Source organism: Scyliorhinus torazame, chromosome 7 (genome assembly GCF_047496885.1).
Source record: "Scyliorhinus torazame isolate Kashiwa2021f chromosome 7, sScyTor2.1, whole genome shotgun sequence".
Classification (NCBI taxonomy): domain Eukaryota; kingdom Metazoa; phylum Chordata; class Chondrichthyes; order Carcharhiniformes; family Scyliorhinidae; genus Scyliorhinus; species Scyliorhinus torazame.
In genome coordinates, this window is record NC_092713.1 from 92,150,094 (window position 1) to 92,167,894 (window position 17,801).

The 17,801-nt window shown below is 45.8% G+C and overlaps 1 protein-coding gene across 10 annotated transcripts in view; it reads right to left on the bottom strand.

Moving 5' to 3' along the window:
* lrrc7 (leucine rich repeat containing 7) overlaps nucleotides 1-17,801 on the bottom strand; it is an 895,132-nt gene that overhangs the window by 513,434 nt on the left and 363,897 nt on the right. For 4 of the 10 annotated variants that reach the window (XM_072511060.1, XM_072511061.1, XM_072511059.1 and 1 more), the window contains exon 1: nucleotides 4,777-4,845. The exons of the other annotated variants lie outside the window; for them this stretch is intronic. The gene's annotated coding sequence lies outside the window, so the exon portion shown is untranslated. Of the gene's footprint in view, nucleotides 1-4,776; nucleotides 4,846-17,801 lie in introns of those variants that run through there. 10 annotated transcript variants of the gene reach the window in all.

Below are 17,801 nucleotides of genomic sequence, written 5' to 3' on the forward strand. Positions count from 1 at the left end.
AGCCTCCATCCTGGCCCCTGCCCCCGTCCCAATCTAAGTCGAACCTCTAGCCAATGGGACGCATGGTCCGAAATTACAATCCCCGTGTACTCTGCCCCCTCCATCACCTCATGCTCACCAAGAAAAACCCAATTCTGGAGTATACCCTGACATAGACATAGAAATTACAGTGCAGAAGGAGGCCATTCGGCCCATCGAGCCTGCACCTACCCTTGGAAAGAGCACCCCACCCAACCCCATGCCTCTACCCTATCCCAGTAACCCAATTTAGCATGGCCAATCCACCGAACCTGAACATCTTTGGACTGTGGGAGGAAACGGAGCACCCGGAGGAAACCCACGCAGACACAGGGAGAACGTGTCGACTTTTCTGGGAATCGAACCTGGGACCTTGGAGCTGTGAAGCAATTGTGCTAACCACTGTGCTACCATGCCTCCCTAAAAAAACACTGCCCTGAAGGACATTAGTGAACCAGATGGGTTTGTACAACAATCGACAATGGTCATCATTAGACTTTTTAATTCCAGGTACCTTATTGAGTTTTTAAAATTCCATCACCTGCCGTCGTGGGATTCGTACCCAGGTCCCCAGATCATTATCCTGGGTCTCTGGATTACTAGGCTAGCGCCAATACCATTATGCCACCACCTCCCCTGTGAGGAACAGGAGTACTCCCTCCCCCCTGGGTTCTTAAAATGCCACAGGTTCACCATGCCCATCTTTTCCATAAACCCTCCCAACTCCTTTGCCAACTGTATCCTTCCCATTGACCTGGAACTCAACCTGTCCATCCTCGGCTCAAGCACACAATTAAAGTCTCCTCCCATGATCAACTGGTGCACGGCCAAGTCTGGGATCGCTGCCAACAACCCCCTCAAAAACTCTCCATCATCCTAATTCGGTGCGTATACATTCACCAACACCAATGGCGTCCCTGCCACTACCGCGCTCACCATCATATATCACCCTCCCCCAGGTCCCTCACTTCCTTCGCACTTAAAAATCCCGTCTTCTTACTCATCAAAATTTCCACCCCCGCGACTTTGAGTCAAACCCCAAGTGAAATACCTGACCCACCCATCCCTTCTCAACCTAACCTGATCCTTCACGCGGTGGTGCGCCTCTTGCAGAAAGACCACCCCCGCCTTCAAATTCCTGAGACTCAATATCTTTTCACTGGTCATTGAGCCCTCGCACGTTCCACGTTATAAACCTTACCAGACGCTTACACCTCCATTCTCCTCTACCATCCGCCATCCTCTCTTTTCGGCTCTGCCCCCTCCAATTTCACCCTGTACCAGGCCCATCCAAGGTGGCCCCCTTCTCCGCCCTGACCACACTTCTTCCCCAACCCTGCCACGTCGCATCTCCCTCCGTTCCCCTAGCCCCCTCCCCCAACCCTTCGGCCATTTCTCGCGGCCATCTCCCCCACCTCACTTCCGTTCATCAGCATTACTTACCAGCGTGGCAACTCCTGCCCAAAGGCTTCTCCTGCTGGCCCCCCTAGACCTCCCCCACCCTCATCTCTCTGTTCTGTGTAGAAGGCTCTCCACGGACCTTACCCTCCCACATCCAAAACCACAGGTCGCCTCCTCCGATAAAAAAAGAAAAAACACCGCCACAGGCAACAGGGCGGAGGGGGTGGTACGGCCGTCCCTTACAGACATTTCATCCCTGCTACACATTGTCGACCCAACAAGAAAAGAAAAACCCTCCACCTGGGAGGAAAAGAAGAAACCCCCACTCTACCCATTTCTTCCATTACTCCAAAGTGCCGGCACCTCCGTCTCCCAGTTCAGTCCCCATCCCCCCCTCAGTTTGTGCTCTTTAATAAAGTCATTGGCCGCTTATGGGGTCTCAAAATAGTATTCCCAGCCCTCATAAGTAACCCACAGTTTTGCCGGGTAAAGCACCCCAAACCTGACCTGCCGTCGATAAAGCACCACCGTGGCCCCATTGAACTCAGCATGCCATTTTGCCAGTACAGCCCCAATGTCTTGGTACATTTGGACCTCATTCCCCCCCCCCATTCACAGTTCCGATTCTCCCTGGCCCACTGCCGAATCATCTCACTTTCCACTAACTTGTGGAGTCTTACGATCACCGCCCGTGGTGGCTCTATCCACCTCTGGGGCCTTGTCCAGCACAACCACTGCCACCAGCCCTGCCCACATCCTTGAAACGTATCTCGTGGCACTCGTGCCTTCCGCTCCTTTGGCAGGCCGACAATGCGCAAGTTCTGCCTTCTCGAACTGTTCTCTTGCTCTTCCACCGTTACTCTCAGCGTCTTTCAAATGTCTCCTAGGAGGGCCACCTCTGCCTCCAATGCCACCACCCGATCGCTGTGGTCCGATATCACCCTCTCCATCTCTCGGATCTGCGACCTATGTGCCTCCAAACACTTTTCAATCCTTTCTATCGAGGCCTTCAGGGTGCCACAGCCCCTTCGATGGCCTTCGATCTGTCCTCCTGTATCTCTTTCCTTTGTTGACGGAACTCTTCCCTGATGAAAGCCATCAACTGTTCCATCTGGGGCTTTCCAACCTGTACTGATACTTCTTCTCCGCTGTCTTTCCAATGACTGCTGCGCCACAGGTCTCTTCCAACTCCTTGGCCAGATCTTTCACCTTCTTCTGCCAGGTTTGGTAACCAGCAGGCATGCCACACCCGGGGGGAGGGGGGCTTCTCCTCCGACCTTCAGCTACACTTTTCCGTCAACGTTTCTCCCATTTTCATGTAAAAAGAGCTCTTTCCTATGGCTTTGAACAAGTGCTGCCCTTGTGCGGCCACTGACACCATGGCCACCACCAGAAGTCGCCCCTCACACATTTGCACACACATATGCATTTTACACAGGAGGCACTCAGCAGATAATTGGAGTCAGATACATGGGCAATGCCTACTGCATCTTTGGCTCAGATTAGTTAATTTAGCACAGTTCAGCAATCTGGTTTGGAGTTAGTTTCAGGCCTCCATGAATATTGAGGGGGTTAGAAACTAGGCTCAAAACACATTAGTCGTTTTGACGTATAAGGTCCATTGCAACATTTGGTGTGTAGCAGCACAGCTGCAACAACACTCGAAAACTAGACACCATCCAGGACAGAGCAACCCACTTGATTGGCACCCTGTCTACCATCTCAACATTCTCTCCACCACTGACACACATGTGGCAACAAAGAATCATAGAATCTCTACAGTATGGAAGTAGGCCATTTGACCCATCCAGTGCACCGACCCTTGGAAAGAGTACCCTACCTAGGCTGATGCCCCGACCCTGTCCCATAACCCAGTAACACCACCTAACCTTTTTGGACACTAAGGGGCAATTCAGCATCCTGACCTGGAACTATATCATCTTTCCTTCGCTGTCAAGGAGTTAAAGTCCTGGAACTCCCTTCTTAACAGTACTGTGGGTGGACCTACACTACATGGACTATAGTGGCTCAAGAAGGATGCTCAGCATCACCTTCTCAAAGGTATTTAGGGATGGACAACAAATGCTGGTCTAACCAACAACATAAAGAAAGCCCAAAAGTATGCGCTGCTATAGTTGAAAATCAATACTAATAGTTTGTAGAAAGTATGCCAGTTACAGGAGGCCTGCATATCACACAAACATCTATTTTTCATTTGTCTTGTATCCTTGACAGGTGCAACATAATGAACACTTATTCTAGATTTGGCTACAGAGCAGAAACCTTTTCATTCTCTACAGAAGTCACAGGTTTACCTCAGTAAAACTGGCAATATATATTTTATTTTATTTAGACCTCCAATTCCATTTACCAGATTACTAAATCTTAAATTACTATCCACATTTGGGTATCTGAAGCCGCCACATATAATGTTGACAGCTAAGCATATGTTCAGCCTCACATTGTCACATTTTGGATACTATGGAAACCAGTGAAAACTGTGCACAGCTTGTTGCTCAGAATGGTTTATTTTTAAACATGTAGTTGCATAATTATAATTAAGCTGCCAGTATTGTTAAAACTAAGACATTGAAGGTTGGGTTTTCCTTCTTTTTACTGCCCATTTTCAGTGGAGTTGAGGTGTCAGAACCAGTCAAATGGGGCAATATGTCCTATTGTTGAAAATACTGTCCAAAAAGGTGCATTAATACTCTTCTCCTGAAAACCTGCCAGTCTGCAGCATTGTCTGTCCTCATACAGCCAGCCCCGTTAAATACAATTCTGCCGCTTCCCACAGCTCTACCCCATACAAGTCATGAGTAGCATGAGCAGAAGCAGGGCCAATGCAAGTATTGGGCGCCCCAGGCGAATCTTCAGCCTGGTGCCCCTCCCCTCTCCCTACCCCCACAATTAACTTTTAAAAAATAAAATTGCGCAATAGCGTGAATAGAAATTCAGCATTTATAATGACAGATTTACTTTACATGAAAAAGGAGAATATTATGATGCTGATTGTACATTCTCATGGTTCTACACTTATCACAGGTTATGTACCATCAGAAATGTGCACATTATAACAAGCAATATGGCTCAAATTATGTAATACTATGTGTTCCTGCAACAGTTACTAGATTAGTTTATGCACAATTTACACAATCAATAATCATTATGATACAGTGGGTTAGATTAAATTATGTGATATTATTTAATGGTTTGCAGTTTTGGTATAGTCATATAAATGCACAAATTTGTAAAACTGTTGCATAAACAGAAACATCAACCCCCCCCCCCCTCCTTCACCCTGCCTTCTCTCCGTAACCCTCTGCATTATTCCTTTTCAGATAAGAATCCAATTACCTCTTGAACCTGCTTCCGCCACACTCTCAGGCAGTGCATTCCAGATCTTAACCACTCGCTGCGTGCAAAGGTTTCTCCATGTCTCCATTGCAGATATCACGAGTGCTAGTTAAAGGCGGCTTTCACCTCTTAAAGGGGAGGTGCATGGTAACTTCAAGAAATGGTGGGAGGCTTTTGAAAACTGACTGTCGCTGATACTTTCAATGTTGCTTGACAATGCAAGGGAATGGCAGAGGTTTTGTTTGATAAATTTAGAGTACCCAATTCATTTTTTCCAGTTAAGGGGCAATTTAGCGTGTTCAATCCACCTACCTTGCACATCTTTGGGTTGTGGCGGCGAAACCGCCACATATTTAACCGATATTTGAATCTGGGGCTGTTTAGCACAGGGCTAATTCGCTGGCTTTGAAAGCTAGACCAAGGCAGGCTAGCAGCACGGTTCAATTCCTGTACCAGCCTCCCTGAACAGGCGCCGGAATGTGGCGACTAGGGACTTTTCACAGTAACTTCATTTGAAGCCTACTTGTGACAATAAGTGATTTTCATTTTCATTTTTCATTCAAATCACGTGACTAACAAAAATCTCTTATCAATCAAAACAGAACCATAAAATTCATACGCGTTACTTCACCCTCATACATTTAACAATGGTGCAAACTTCACATCCACAACTCACAGCTTGTCATACTGGCAGCCATTCAACCATGGCAGCTACATCGCCCAAACATATTGCATGACACTCACTAATACATTTTCCTCTTTCCTGCAGAAAGTGGCAAATAAATACAGGAGGCAACAGAACTGAGGAGCACAAGCATACCTACATATTTTAACCCCAGCATAGCAGACAGTGCTGGTCATCTTGGCAGGGAGTGTCACTGAAGTTGTGGCCACTGGGGAGGCCAAAGTGATTAATGATGATGATATCTGCATATCCAATGCTCCTTTTCTTAACCATTGCTCTCGCACCTCTCCAACTCTTCAGACTCTCAGGTTGCAAATAGTAGCAGCATGCACTTTTTATTTTCACTTCTCCCCTCACTACAACACAACTCATGCCTGTTTTTAATTTCAGATACTCAAGAAATGTAGCCTTCCCAGTCAGTATAGGACATGGAAGAAGGCCGTGAACATTTCATGTGGAGATGCCAGTGGTGCTCCGAAAGCTAGTGATTCAAAACAAACCTGTTGGACTTTAACCTGGTGTTGTAAGACTTCTTACTGTGAACATATGAACATCGCTCAACCCTACACTCGTAGCCAGCGTCTCAAATTCTGACCCTGGGAAGAATGTTCTGCTGATGCTGGCAGCAGGAAGAAAGGCAGGAGGGGAAGTTAATTGTGCAGGAATCCAAAATTCAGAATCCCGTCGACTGGGTAAACTTTTGCAATTAAGTTCTTTGAACTTTAAAAATGGGTCAGGCTTCCTGACAACAAACATCAGGAAGTCCTTTTGCGTGCATTTGCTCATGAGATGGCCAGCTCATCAGAATTAAGTTCCTCTTCCCAGCAAGTTATCCGTGAATGAGCAAACATGCCTTCAGACTTACAACTGCATATCAACATCCTGGAGGTTACCATTGGTCAGAAACGGAACTGGTCTAGTCATATAAATATTGTGGCTACTAGAGCAGGTCATGGCTAGGAATCCTGCAGTGAGTAACCCACCTCCGGACTGTCCAAAGCCTGCCCAACACCTATAAGGCACAAGTCGGGAGTGTGATGGGATACTTTCCCCTTGCTTAGATGAATGCAGCTCGAGCAACACTCAAGAAGCTCAACATCATCCAGGACAAACAGTCCGCTTGACTGGTATCCCTTCCAGAAACATTTACCCCCTCTACCACTGATGAAAAGTGGCAGCATTGCGTACCATCTGCAAGGTGCACTGCAGCAATTCATCAAGGCTCCGTAGAAAGCAACTTCCAAATTCACAACTGCCACCATCCAGAAGGACAACAGCAGTAGATAGCTGGGAACACCACCACTTGGAGGTTCCCCTCCAATTCACTTACCTTGGAAATATATCGCTATTCCTTCACTGTAGCTGGGTCAAAATCCTGGAACTCGGTCCTGAATGGCATTGCGAGTGTACCAAAACCCAGGGACTGCAGTGGTTCAAGAAGGCAGATCAGCAACACCTAGTCAAGGACAACTAGAGATGGGCAATTAATACTGGCCGAGCCAGCGAAGCCCACAACCAATGAATTAATTAAAAAATATATATATATATATAAGTGGCATGCACCAGGCACCTTCCTGGAATACGTAACTGTTGTTTTTTATCATAGAATTTACAATGCAGAAGGAGGCCATTCGGCCCATCGAGTCTGCACCAGCTCTCGGAAAGAGCACCCTACCCAAGGTCAACAACTCCACCCCATCCCCATAACCCAGTAACCCCACCCAACACTAAGGGTAATTTTGGACACTAAGGGCAATTTATCATGGCCAATCCACCTAACCTGCACATCTTTGGACTGTGGGAGGAAACCGGAACACCCAGAGGAAACCCACGCACACACGGGGAGGATGTGCAGACTCCGCACAGACAGTGACCCAAGCCGGAATTGAACCTGGGACCCTGGAGCTATGAAGCAATTGTGCTATCCACAATGCTACCGTGCTTTGTCCTCTTTGGAAACATTTGTCCATGCCAGGCCATGATTGAGATTGGATGGCAGCAGTCTAAGTTGCATGGGCACAGAGGACCAAGGAAAGCTGAAGTGTAATGGGCACAGGTCAATGAGGGTAGCCAATAATGTCTGAAGAAGGGTGGGTTGTCTGTCTGGGGAAGGGTGGAAGTGTGTCTGGGAAAGGGTGGCAGGCTGACCAGGGAAGGGAGGCAGCATGAATGGGGTGGAAATGTGGCTGGGGAAGGATGGAAACGTTGTCTGTTAGTATGAGTGATGCGTTTATAGGTGCGAGTTACTGGCACAATATCGTGCACCATCTCCATAATCTTTGATACCTTTACCAACTAGAAATCTATCAATGTCTGCCTTGAATATACTGAATGACTGAGCCTCCACAGCCCTCTGGGGCAGAGAATCCCAAAGGTGTACCGCCCTTTGTGAAGAACGTGGTGTTCTTTGTGATTCTGTTCTCAGGATGGATGCTGTAGTGTTCACAAAGACCTCAGAAGCTAAATTCATTAACAAAGCTAACATTTATTTACACTACTTATTAAAGCTCGACCACTTCCTCCTACAGTAAACAATAATCCATTAATCTACAATCTTTGCTCAACTAACACTAGTCTCGACACTCCATCTATAACTGTACTGTCCACTCTATCACTACTCTCTCTAGCTCTCTCCCAGACGTCCGAGTCAGTGCTTTATATAGTTCTGCACCTAGCTCCATCCAGTGGTTAATTACAATATGACATTAACCCTTTGTATTCTGAACATTCCCATAATGTCACATCACCCTTTCTTTGAGAAAAAAAAGGTTGAAATCCTTTATAACATTTCTTTTTAACATACATATTTGAGAATGCTTTCATACAGTTCATGCTTTAAAGTTATTTTACACGTCATAATTTCACTTTCAGAGTTACAGTCTTTAGCGTAGTTACAAATTCAGTCGATGACATCGTTTCCTTGTTCTTTTTGATCGTCTCAATGCCCTTTCAGTGCCATTGGAGTTTTCGGTCATTTGTTCCGTTTGTCATGTGAGAGTACCTTTAAGAAATGCGTGTTTATAAATGGGTGTGTATATAAATATCTGTAGTGAGAGTACCTTTAAGAAATGGGTGTTTACTACTGCAGTGATGTCAGAGAGTGGGGGGAGCTGGGCTGTCTGTCAGCTTTTTACTTTCGTTTTTGAGCAGGCTGCAGGGTGTGTTTTAGTTTCGTTTTTAGTGTTGGAGCTGAAGCCAGACAGAGCAAGTGTACTGTTGATCTCTCTGCCATCAAAAGACTATCTCTTGATCATTTGGTGAATTCAGAATTATAACTGTTCTCAGTAGTGAATATTAACCTAATGTGCTTCTGTTAAAAGGTGTTTCTTTTGCATGGATGTTAAAAGGAAAGCTTAAAGGATTACTTAGTGTTGTATTCTTTGGGGTTGTATTTGAATTAATGGTTGCTAAGATGTTCACTGTATGTTTTAAAAAGGTTAACTTGAGTTCATAGAATAAACATTGTTTTGCTTTAAAAAATACTTTTCCATTTCTGCTGCACCACACCTGTAGAGTGGGCCGTGTGCTCCCCATACCACAATCTAGTAAAAGTTGTGGGTCAGGTGAACTCCATGCTACACTTTGGGGTTCTCTAAACCGTGGCCCACAACACGTTTTTGTAGTCGATAATAACAACACTAGTAAGTCAATGCCAGAAAACATGGGGCGGGATTCTCCGACACCCCGCTGGGTCGGAGAATCGCTGGGGGGGGGGGGGGGGGGCATGAATCTCGCCCTGCCGCTCCGGCTGCCGAATTCTCCGGCACCGGTTTTTGGGTGGGGGCGGGGATCGCGCCGCGCTGGTCGGGGGCCGTTGGCAGTGGCCCCCTCGACGATTCTCCGGGCCCCGATGGGCCGAGCGGCCGCCCGTTTTCGGCTAGTCCCGCCGGCGTGGATTAGACAAGGTCCATATCGGTGGGACCTGGCTTTGAGGGTGGCTTGCGGAGTCCTCGGGTGGGGGGGGTGCGGGGGGATCCGGCCCCCGGGGGGGGGGGGCCTCGGTGGCCTGGCCTGCGATCGGGGCCCACTGACCTGTGGGCGGGTCTGTGCCATGGGGGCACTCTTTCCCTCCAAGCCGGCCTGTGTAAGGTACCGTGATGGCCGGTGCGGGGAGGAAACCCCCTGCGCACACGCAGGAATCACGGCAGTGGTTCTGCACATGCGGCAGAACACGCTGGCGCTCCTGCGCATGCGCCAACTCGCGCCGGCCAGCGGAGGCCCTTCGGCGGCAGTTGGCACGGTGCCAACCACTCCAGCGCCGGCCTAGCCCCCAGAACTGCGGCGGATTCCGCACCTTCCAGGCGGCCTGACGCTGGAGTGGTTCACGCCACTCTTTGGCGTCGGTACGGCCCGCACCGCCCCGCCGATTGCGGGAGAATCCCGCCCATGGTGTCTGGGTTTGTTATGTTTTGTTCTTGAAACTGCAACAAATTCTTAACTTTGAATAGTGCTCGTCTATTTCTGCGAAACATCAGTCCAGCTGCAGTTTGTAGCACATACGATCATGGTGCAACCTCATTTAACACCTTCACAATGTCCGACCAACGACCGTTTTGCTTTCTTCTCCTTACAATATCACCTTCGTTGAGTGGCAGTAATTGTTTTGCATGCCTGTCATAGTGTACTTTTTGCTTGCATAGCTTTTGCTTGATGCTTTCATGAATTAACTGTTCATCCATATCTGGAATAGTGATGGCAGGCAATGTTGTACAAATCTTCCTTCCCATGAGCATTTGGGCAGGCGACAATCCTGATGATAAAGGAGTACCTCTGTAGCTTAACAGCACCACTGATAAATCCTTTTTGTCATCAAACGCTTTCTTGAAGAGTTGCTTTACTATCTCGACTCCTTTCTCGGCCTTCCCATTAGATTGAGGATATAATGGACTAGAGGTAACGTGGTGGAAGTTGTATGCTTCTGCAAATGCTAACCATTCCCAACTACTGAAACAGGGTCCATTATCTGTCGCGATTTTTACTGGAATTCCGTGTCGACCAAATACAGACTTCACCGCTCTTATCACTGAGTGAACAGTCGAATCTGACAACATTATGACTTCAGGATATTTAGAATAGTAATCAATAATGATTAAATAATCATTCCCTCTGAAATAGCACAGGTCCATCCCCACCTTTGACCATGTGTTTGTGACGATCTCACTTGCTACAAAGTTTTCATTACACTGGGATGGTTGATGTGTTTGACAGACACTACACTCTTGTACACAGTTGTCAACATCTACGTGCCTGGCCAGTACACTGACTGTCTGGCACGTCTGTGACACTTCTCTATCCCTTGATGCCCTTCGTGTATCTTTTCCACGATACTTCTTCTTAGGCTGGAGGGTATTACAATTCTGTCACCTTTCAACAGGAATCCTTTTGTCACGGTCAGGTCATCTTTGATGCATTGAAAACTGCTACAACTGCCATTAGGCCATCCTTCTCTGAGGTTTTTGACCGTTGAAGTATTATGTCTTTTTCAGTTTCATCCCGTATCAACTTTAGCTTTGCGTCAGACACAGGTAACATGTCTGCGACAAATACAGCATGTGCTTCCACATTGAGTACTACTTCTGATGCTTTCTCATCATTGTAGCTTGTGACTCTTGACAATGCATCTGCAACAACTAGTTCTTTACCCTCAGCTTCATGCTGGTATGTTTTATGTCTGAATTCTTTTCGCCAAATTTAGTTTAACATATGCATCTGCACCAATCAGGGATGCCTTCATATGATCCACAATTTCAAAGTTTATTGACATACAGATGTCACCATTCTGCACCGTAAGGCAGCAGGAACCTTTCGTCAGTATTGCGTTTCCCATTGTGGTCTGTTAATCAACAGTTTGATTTTCTTATTATTGGAATTTTGTGCACTTATTTCAGGCCTGCTTCTGTGATTAAATTTGCATGTGCACCCATATCCAGCTTAAATGGAACATCAGACCCATTTATATTTAATGTTATGGTCCAATCTTTAATTAAATTGGAGATTTGCAAAATTTATTTATCATCAATGTCCAGTGCATTAACTCTGGTTATCGCTTCTACCAAGAAGTTATCCTGCAGAGTAAAGTTAGAGGAATCATTACATGAAGTTAACATTTTTTCTTCATGTCCTTCACTTTGTATACTCTATATCCTTTTATTTATGTAGAATGATTTTTTAGTGTTATTTGCCGGTATCGCTGAAGTAAAATGGCATTGTGAGGCAAAATGATTGAATTTGTTGCATCGCGAGCATTCTTTTCCTTTTTCAGGGCAATTTTTTCTATTGTGGGCATTTCCACAGTGTGTGCATGCCATCACATACGTGACGTCACTTTCAAAATGGCCACTATCAGTGGCGCGCTGTTTTCTGAACTGCTCCACAGCGTTAATGCCGTCAGCCACATTTCCCAAGTTCAAGCCTTTTTCCTTAGCCCTGAACTCTGTATATTCGTTAGTAGATTGCTCACTGACTTTGCACAGGTTTATGGCTTCTTCTAGCAACAAAAGCGGTCTTCTTATTAATCTTTCTCGCAATCGCTCATCATATATACCAAACACTATTTGATTCCACAACATTGAATCCACACGAGGCAAAATTACAGCCTTAAATCAATAATAAACAAATCTATTGATTCTCCTTTAAGCTGCAGCCTTTTTCTGAACATATATCGTTCGTATGTTTCATTGACTTGCGCTTTGCAATGCATATCAAATTTCTCCCCAGCCCGTTCAAATTTCTTTTGCTACTCACTGTCTGTGAATTCAAATGAATTAAACAATTTTAATGCCTGCGGTCCAGCCAAATTGAGGAGGAGCACAATTTTTCTATGATCAGAAGCTGATTCAAACGCGGAGGCATTTAAAGAATCTTCAAATTGCTGTTTGAAATTTTTCCAGTTTAGACTTAGTTTACCGGTCATCCTGAAGTGTTCTGGTTTTTTCAGACCTCCCATCTTACGATCAGTAACTTGGTGCTGTCATTGAGATCTGTGTAACAGCTTGCTTGATCTTTTTTTTCCAGAAGTTATACTAACTTTTTATACTTGCTCCTTACTTTTAGGAACACATGCCTGGTACCATGTGGTGTTCCTTGTGATTCTTGTTCTCAGAATGAATATTTTAGTGTTAACAAAGCCACAGAAGCTACGTTCATTAACAAAGCTAACATTTATTAAACTACTTAATTAAACTCGACCACTTACTCCTATAGTGAACACTAGTCTAGTAATTTACAATCTACATTCAACTAACACGAGTCTCTACACTCTATCTATAACTGTACTGTCCTCTCTATCACTGCTCTCTCTAGCACTCCTCTAGCTCTCTTCCAGAAGTCTGTGAGTCAATGCTTTATATAGTTCTGCATCCAGCTCCGTCTAGTGGCTAATTATGATATGACACTAACCCTTTGTATTCTGAAATTCCCATAATGTCACAAAGAAGGTCCTCCTCATCTCAGTCCTAAATAGCCTGCCTCTTATTCTGCGAGTGTGTCTGCTGATTCTAGACCCTGCAGCCAGGAGAAACATCCTTCCTGCATCCACCCTGTAGAGCGCTAGAGGAGGTCTTAATGCTGCATTGACATCACCTCTCATTCTTCTGCACTGGAGAAAACATAGGTCCAGTCTCCTTATTCTCTCCTCACATAGGACAATTCCAAAGCCTTGGAATCATTCTGGTGAATCTTGGTTACAATCCCTTTGAGTCGTCTATCCTTGCCTAGATAAGGAGACCAACAGGACACACAATATGCCAGGTGTAGTCTCACCACAACTCCAGACAACTGCAGCCGGTCTTCTTTAACCCTGTCCTTAATTTCTCTTGCAATAAAGGCCAATTTACCAGATGCTTCTGTAACAGCTGGTTGCACCTGCATGTCAGCTTACAGTTACTTATGAACAAGGACACCCAGGTCCAGTTGGCCATCGACACTTCTCATTATCTCAACATCCAAGAAAGTCTGCTTTTCTGGCCACAGTGTAGACCCTCATACTTCATCCACCATAGAACATTGAATCCCTACAGTGCAGAAGGAGATTATTCAGCCCATCAAGTCTGTACCAATCCTCTGAAAGAGCCCCCAGCTAGCCCACTTCCCCACCTAATCCCTGTAATCACACCTAACCTGCACATCCCTGGACACTAAGCGGCAATTTTATCATGGTCAATCCCCCTAACCTGCACATCTTTGGGCTGTGGGAGAAAACCCACGCAGACACAGGGAGAAAGTGGAAACTCTGCACAGTCACCCAAGGCTGGAATTGAACCCGGGTCCCTGGCGCTGTGAGGCAGCAGTGCTAACCACTGTGTCACCATGCCATTCCATGTTCCTGGCCACTGACTTAGCCTGTCAAACACCCGCTGAGGCCTCTTTGCATCCTCCTCACATCTCGCGGTATGATACCAGCAGGACATGTACTGACTTGGCTACAAACGCTGCACAGACAGCATCGTCAGAAGGCTCAAAACCAGGAGAGCAGTAACTGATGGGTTGCCTGAATTTTGTCTAGGCCATAGATTGACAAATGATTGCCAAGGCTTAAACATCATCATGTCAGAATAATCAGTGATTACACTGCTGGTGTTGCGATCCAATAACTAGTGTCTCGGCAGAAACATATCATCAGAATCGGATGGAAAACAAAGTGGAACGCCCTTAAATGTCTATAACAACTGCAGCCTTTAGCAGCATATGGGAATACATCAAACTTAACAACAGTGCAAGTGAAGATATATTTAGAAGTGTGACTCATATATGCAGAATTGTACACTTGTGCCACATGTGTGCCTTCAAAATTTCCTATTATTTCTCTCACTACTCCCAGGTGTAACCCGACAACCGCAGCTGAGGTGGAAGCAGCCTGCTGATTGCTATGCACTGTTGACTGTGATGATCTTGGTGGCCATCCTCTGGTGGTCAGAGACCTGGAGGGCTCCGGCCTCCACAAATGTAGGTGCACTCTCCTCAGACTGACCTTCTGGAGGCGATGAGGTCACTCATACAGGGGAGGTGGAGTGGCGGAACACCCTTGGAGCTCCTGAGGTGAAGCCCATGGAATATCTTGCTGAAACTCCTCCTCCCTGTGGATGCACAGTCGCACCTCCCTGACTACTTGAGAAAAAGGGGAACCTGGAGGGAGGTTGAGGTGCCTTGTCCCCCTCTAACTTAGCCACTGATGCACTTCAACCATGGCTAGGGTGACAGGGTGCAGGTCTGAGCGCATATCCAGAAGCAACTGCATGCTCTGCTAGGTCTGGGTCCCCAAGGCAGATACCACCTTTTCCATGGAGGCAGCCAAGTGCTCACATGCTATAGCCACAACAGCAAACAGAACTTGCTTGTGATCCTCTAGCCTTCAGCCCATTCTGCGCACAACCTCTGGCATCTCTGCCTGATGCTCCCCTGCCTGTCTCTGCATTTCTATCAGGTCTCTCATCGCCAAATACAGAGGCTCATCACCTGTGGGGCTCAGCAAGTGCCTGGTTTCCAACAATCCTCAAAGTGTCAAAGACCTCAGTTGTCAATTCCTCCGTCAGCTGTGGACCTGTGTTTGTGATGTGCTCACCGCATTATGACCCTGAACCTAATCTAGAATGTGCATCCACTGAGGTGAATATATCTGTCTGGTGGGAGGATGTAGGTGAATGATGTGATGGTGCAGCCTCTGAAGATTTTCAGTCATAATCTTCAGAGGCGGTGCTCAAGTAAGATGAAGCTGAGGGTAGGCTGTCTCTTTTTCTTTGCCTTAGCCTGGTTACTGGTATGTGAAGTAGACAAGAGAAAACATTCAGACAGTTATGCACACTCCCTTCTCTAAACAATGTTTCACTCGTCAGTCCTGTGTGTGCACCTAACAAAAGCAAGCTGGAGGCATCCTCACTGCATTGCTGGGAAAGTCCTGTCTCACCATCTGTTCATACTTGGTCCCAGTCATCATCAGCAAGTTTGGGAACTTCCTCTTCAAAGCGGGCAAATATCCTTGTCATGATATGCAAACATGCAACCAATGAACACTCAGAATAGGACACAACCAATGGGCAGTCAGGATACTCAGAGGCGGCATCACCACAAGGGGGCATGACATAAACACTACAAAAGGGATGAGGCACTCACACCCTGCCTCTTTTCACAGACAGACATCTAGAGAGTTAGACAGGATTGATCAGCAGCATCACACCCCAGGACGTGGCTTAGAGCAAGCTGATACAGTTAGACTGAGTTACTACAGTTAGATTAGCAGAGTGTCAAACTCATTTGAGAACTGTGTTAATAGTTCAATGAACACATTGAACTCATTTCAGAGTCTGGAGCATCCTTTAGTTAAGACTGCATCAAGTAGCAGCCTGTATTATCCGAAGCAGCATAACACAACAATCCTGACATCTGGAACTCCTCCTCCAGTTTAAGAACACTCGTGTGGTTGTGCGCATTTTTGTCCTGCAGACAGCCAGAATGATTGAGTGTCATCCCGATGGGTGCATCTGCTGCTGACTGTTGCATGCAATCCTCCTATCTGACATCCCTCTGCACTCGCACAGATACACTACCTAGTGCCCTTGAGTGTCACTTTGCCATGACAAGGAAGTGCCCCTTACTTTTGTGGCGTGCAAGAGGCCATTCATCTTCTCCCTGCGTTGGGCCAATGTTCATTTGTGGGACCCACTAATGCTGACCTGGGCTGCTATCTCAGCCCAGGTCCCCTTGATCTGGAGGGTGGGGGAGGGCCACCTACTACTATTACAGAGAAACAGAAACATCTACCTTTCCTTTGCCATTTGAGGAAGAACCTGCAGAAAGGCATCACTGATGCTTGTGGCCAGATGTTGTCTGCACTGAGCCATATCCTGAGGGAAGGGAAAAGGTGTGGGGGAAGAGCAAAAGGTTTTGCTGCAGTCTCAATGTGCATTCAGAAACCCAGACTTGGGTTGCAGTAAGTGAATGGCTGTCTGAGTGCCCAGACCTTCGGGCCTGTGATGTAAGGGTGGGAACACGGACTTCCCATCCCGCTGTAGAAGCCAGGAATTTCTAATACAACTAATATAGGTAAAAGATAGCCGTTTGAGCATAAATATTAAGCCCCAGTTTTAAATTAAGGATTGAAGAGACACATATTCTGCAAATTTATTTTACATAGTTTTAAAGGAACACCGAAGTCTGATAAAACAAACACTTTTAACTCAAGGACAAGGGCTGAATTCCATGGCAACGAGGTGACAAGAGTCCAGTAACTTAAAAGCTCTATTGTTCTCTTTTCGGGCCATTAGTGATTACAGCGTGAACCACATTCCAGAACTTATAAGGCTGAAACATTTTAATTGACAGTTTATAAAACATTGAATCAAATATATATTTGATTCCAACTTTCTCGACATTTTGCAGATCATTGTCCAGCATTGCATGAAGAGATTACATGAAGTCTCCATTGTTACAATAGCCAAGCCAGCATAAAACCAGTTTTTGCTGGTAAAGATAAAACAGAATATCGCACTCATTAACATATGCAGATACGCAACAATTAGAAGTAATGTTACATATTGAAGATGGACGGCTTGCTGTCAAATCAAATGTGTTTGAGTCTAACCCAAACCAATTAGGATTATATTGGGGTGTGATTAGATGACTTAAGACAGATATGAAAGGGTATAACTGAAGAAGTTTCGGCCCGCCATTTTGTGAGTGTTTTCACGGTTTTGAGTTTGAGTTTTAGTTTGGAGTTTTTGTTTAGGTTGATTATCATCTTCTCCTTGTAGATTAGGTTTAGGTCGATTGGTAGGGTAGGTTTTTGTGGGTAGTTTGTTAGTTTTTGTTTTGTTGGTTTGCAGCTGAAGATTATCTCTCTCTCTCGCTCTCTCTTTTTCATATTTCATTTTCAGACTTTGACTCTTTTAAAAATTATTGTTGAGCTGTTTGCCTAAGCAAGAAGATAATATATTTGATTCTTTTAAAAGCTTCAAATTGTCTACGAATTGCCTTTTAAATGACTTTCAAATTGTAATCAATAGAAGACAAATAAAACAATTCTTATTGGCACCTGAGAAGTTTTAACTGCAAATTTCTGCTGAGTTCCAGTAATCGCAAAGTGCTGCTGGTAACCAAATGGTAGAAATCCTTCAACTTGGCGTAGTCGGCAGCTGGGGAGGAGAACGACCTTCGGAGGAGGCCCAGGTGACGACGGAAGCTGACTACACCAGTTTTAACTTAAATTTCTACTGAGTTCCAGTAATCGCAAAGTGCTGTTGGTAACCGAATGGTAGGAATCCTTCAACTGGTGTAGTCGGCAACAGGGGAAGAGTAGATACGACCTTCGCAGGCGGCCCAGGCGATGACTGAAGCTTCGGGAATAATC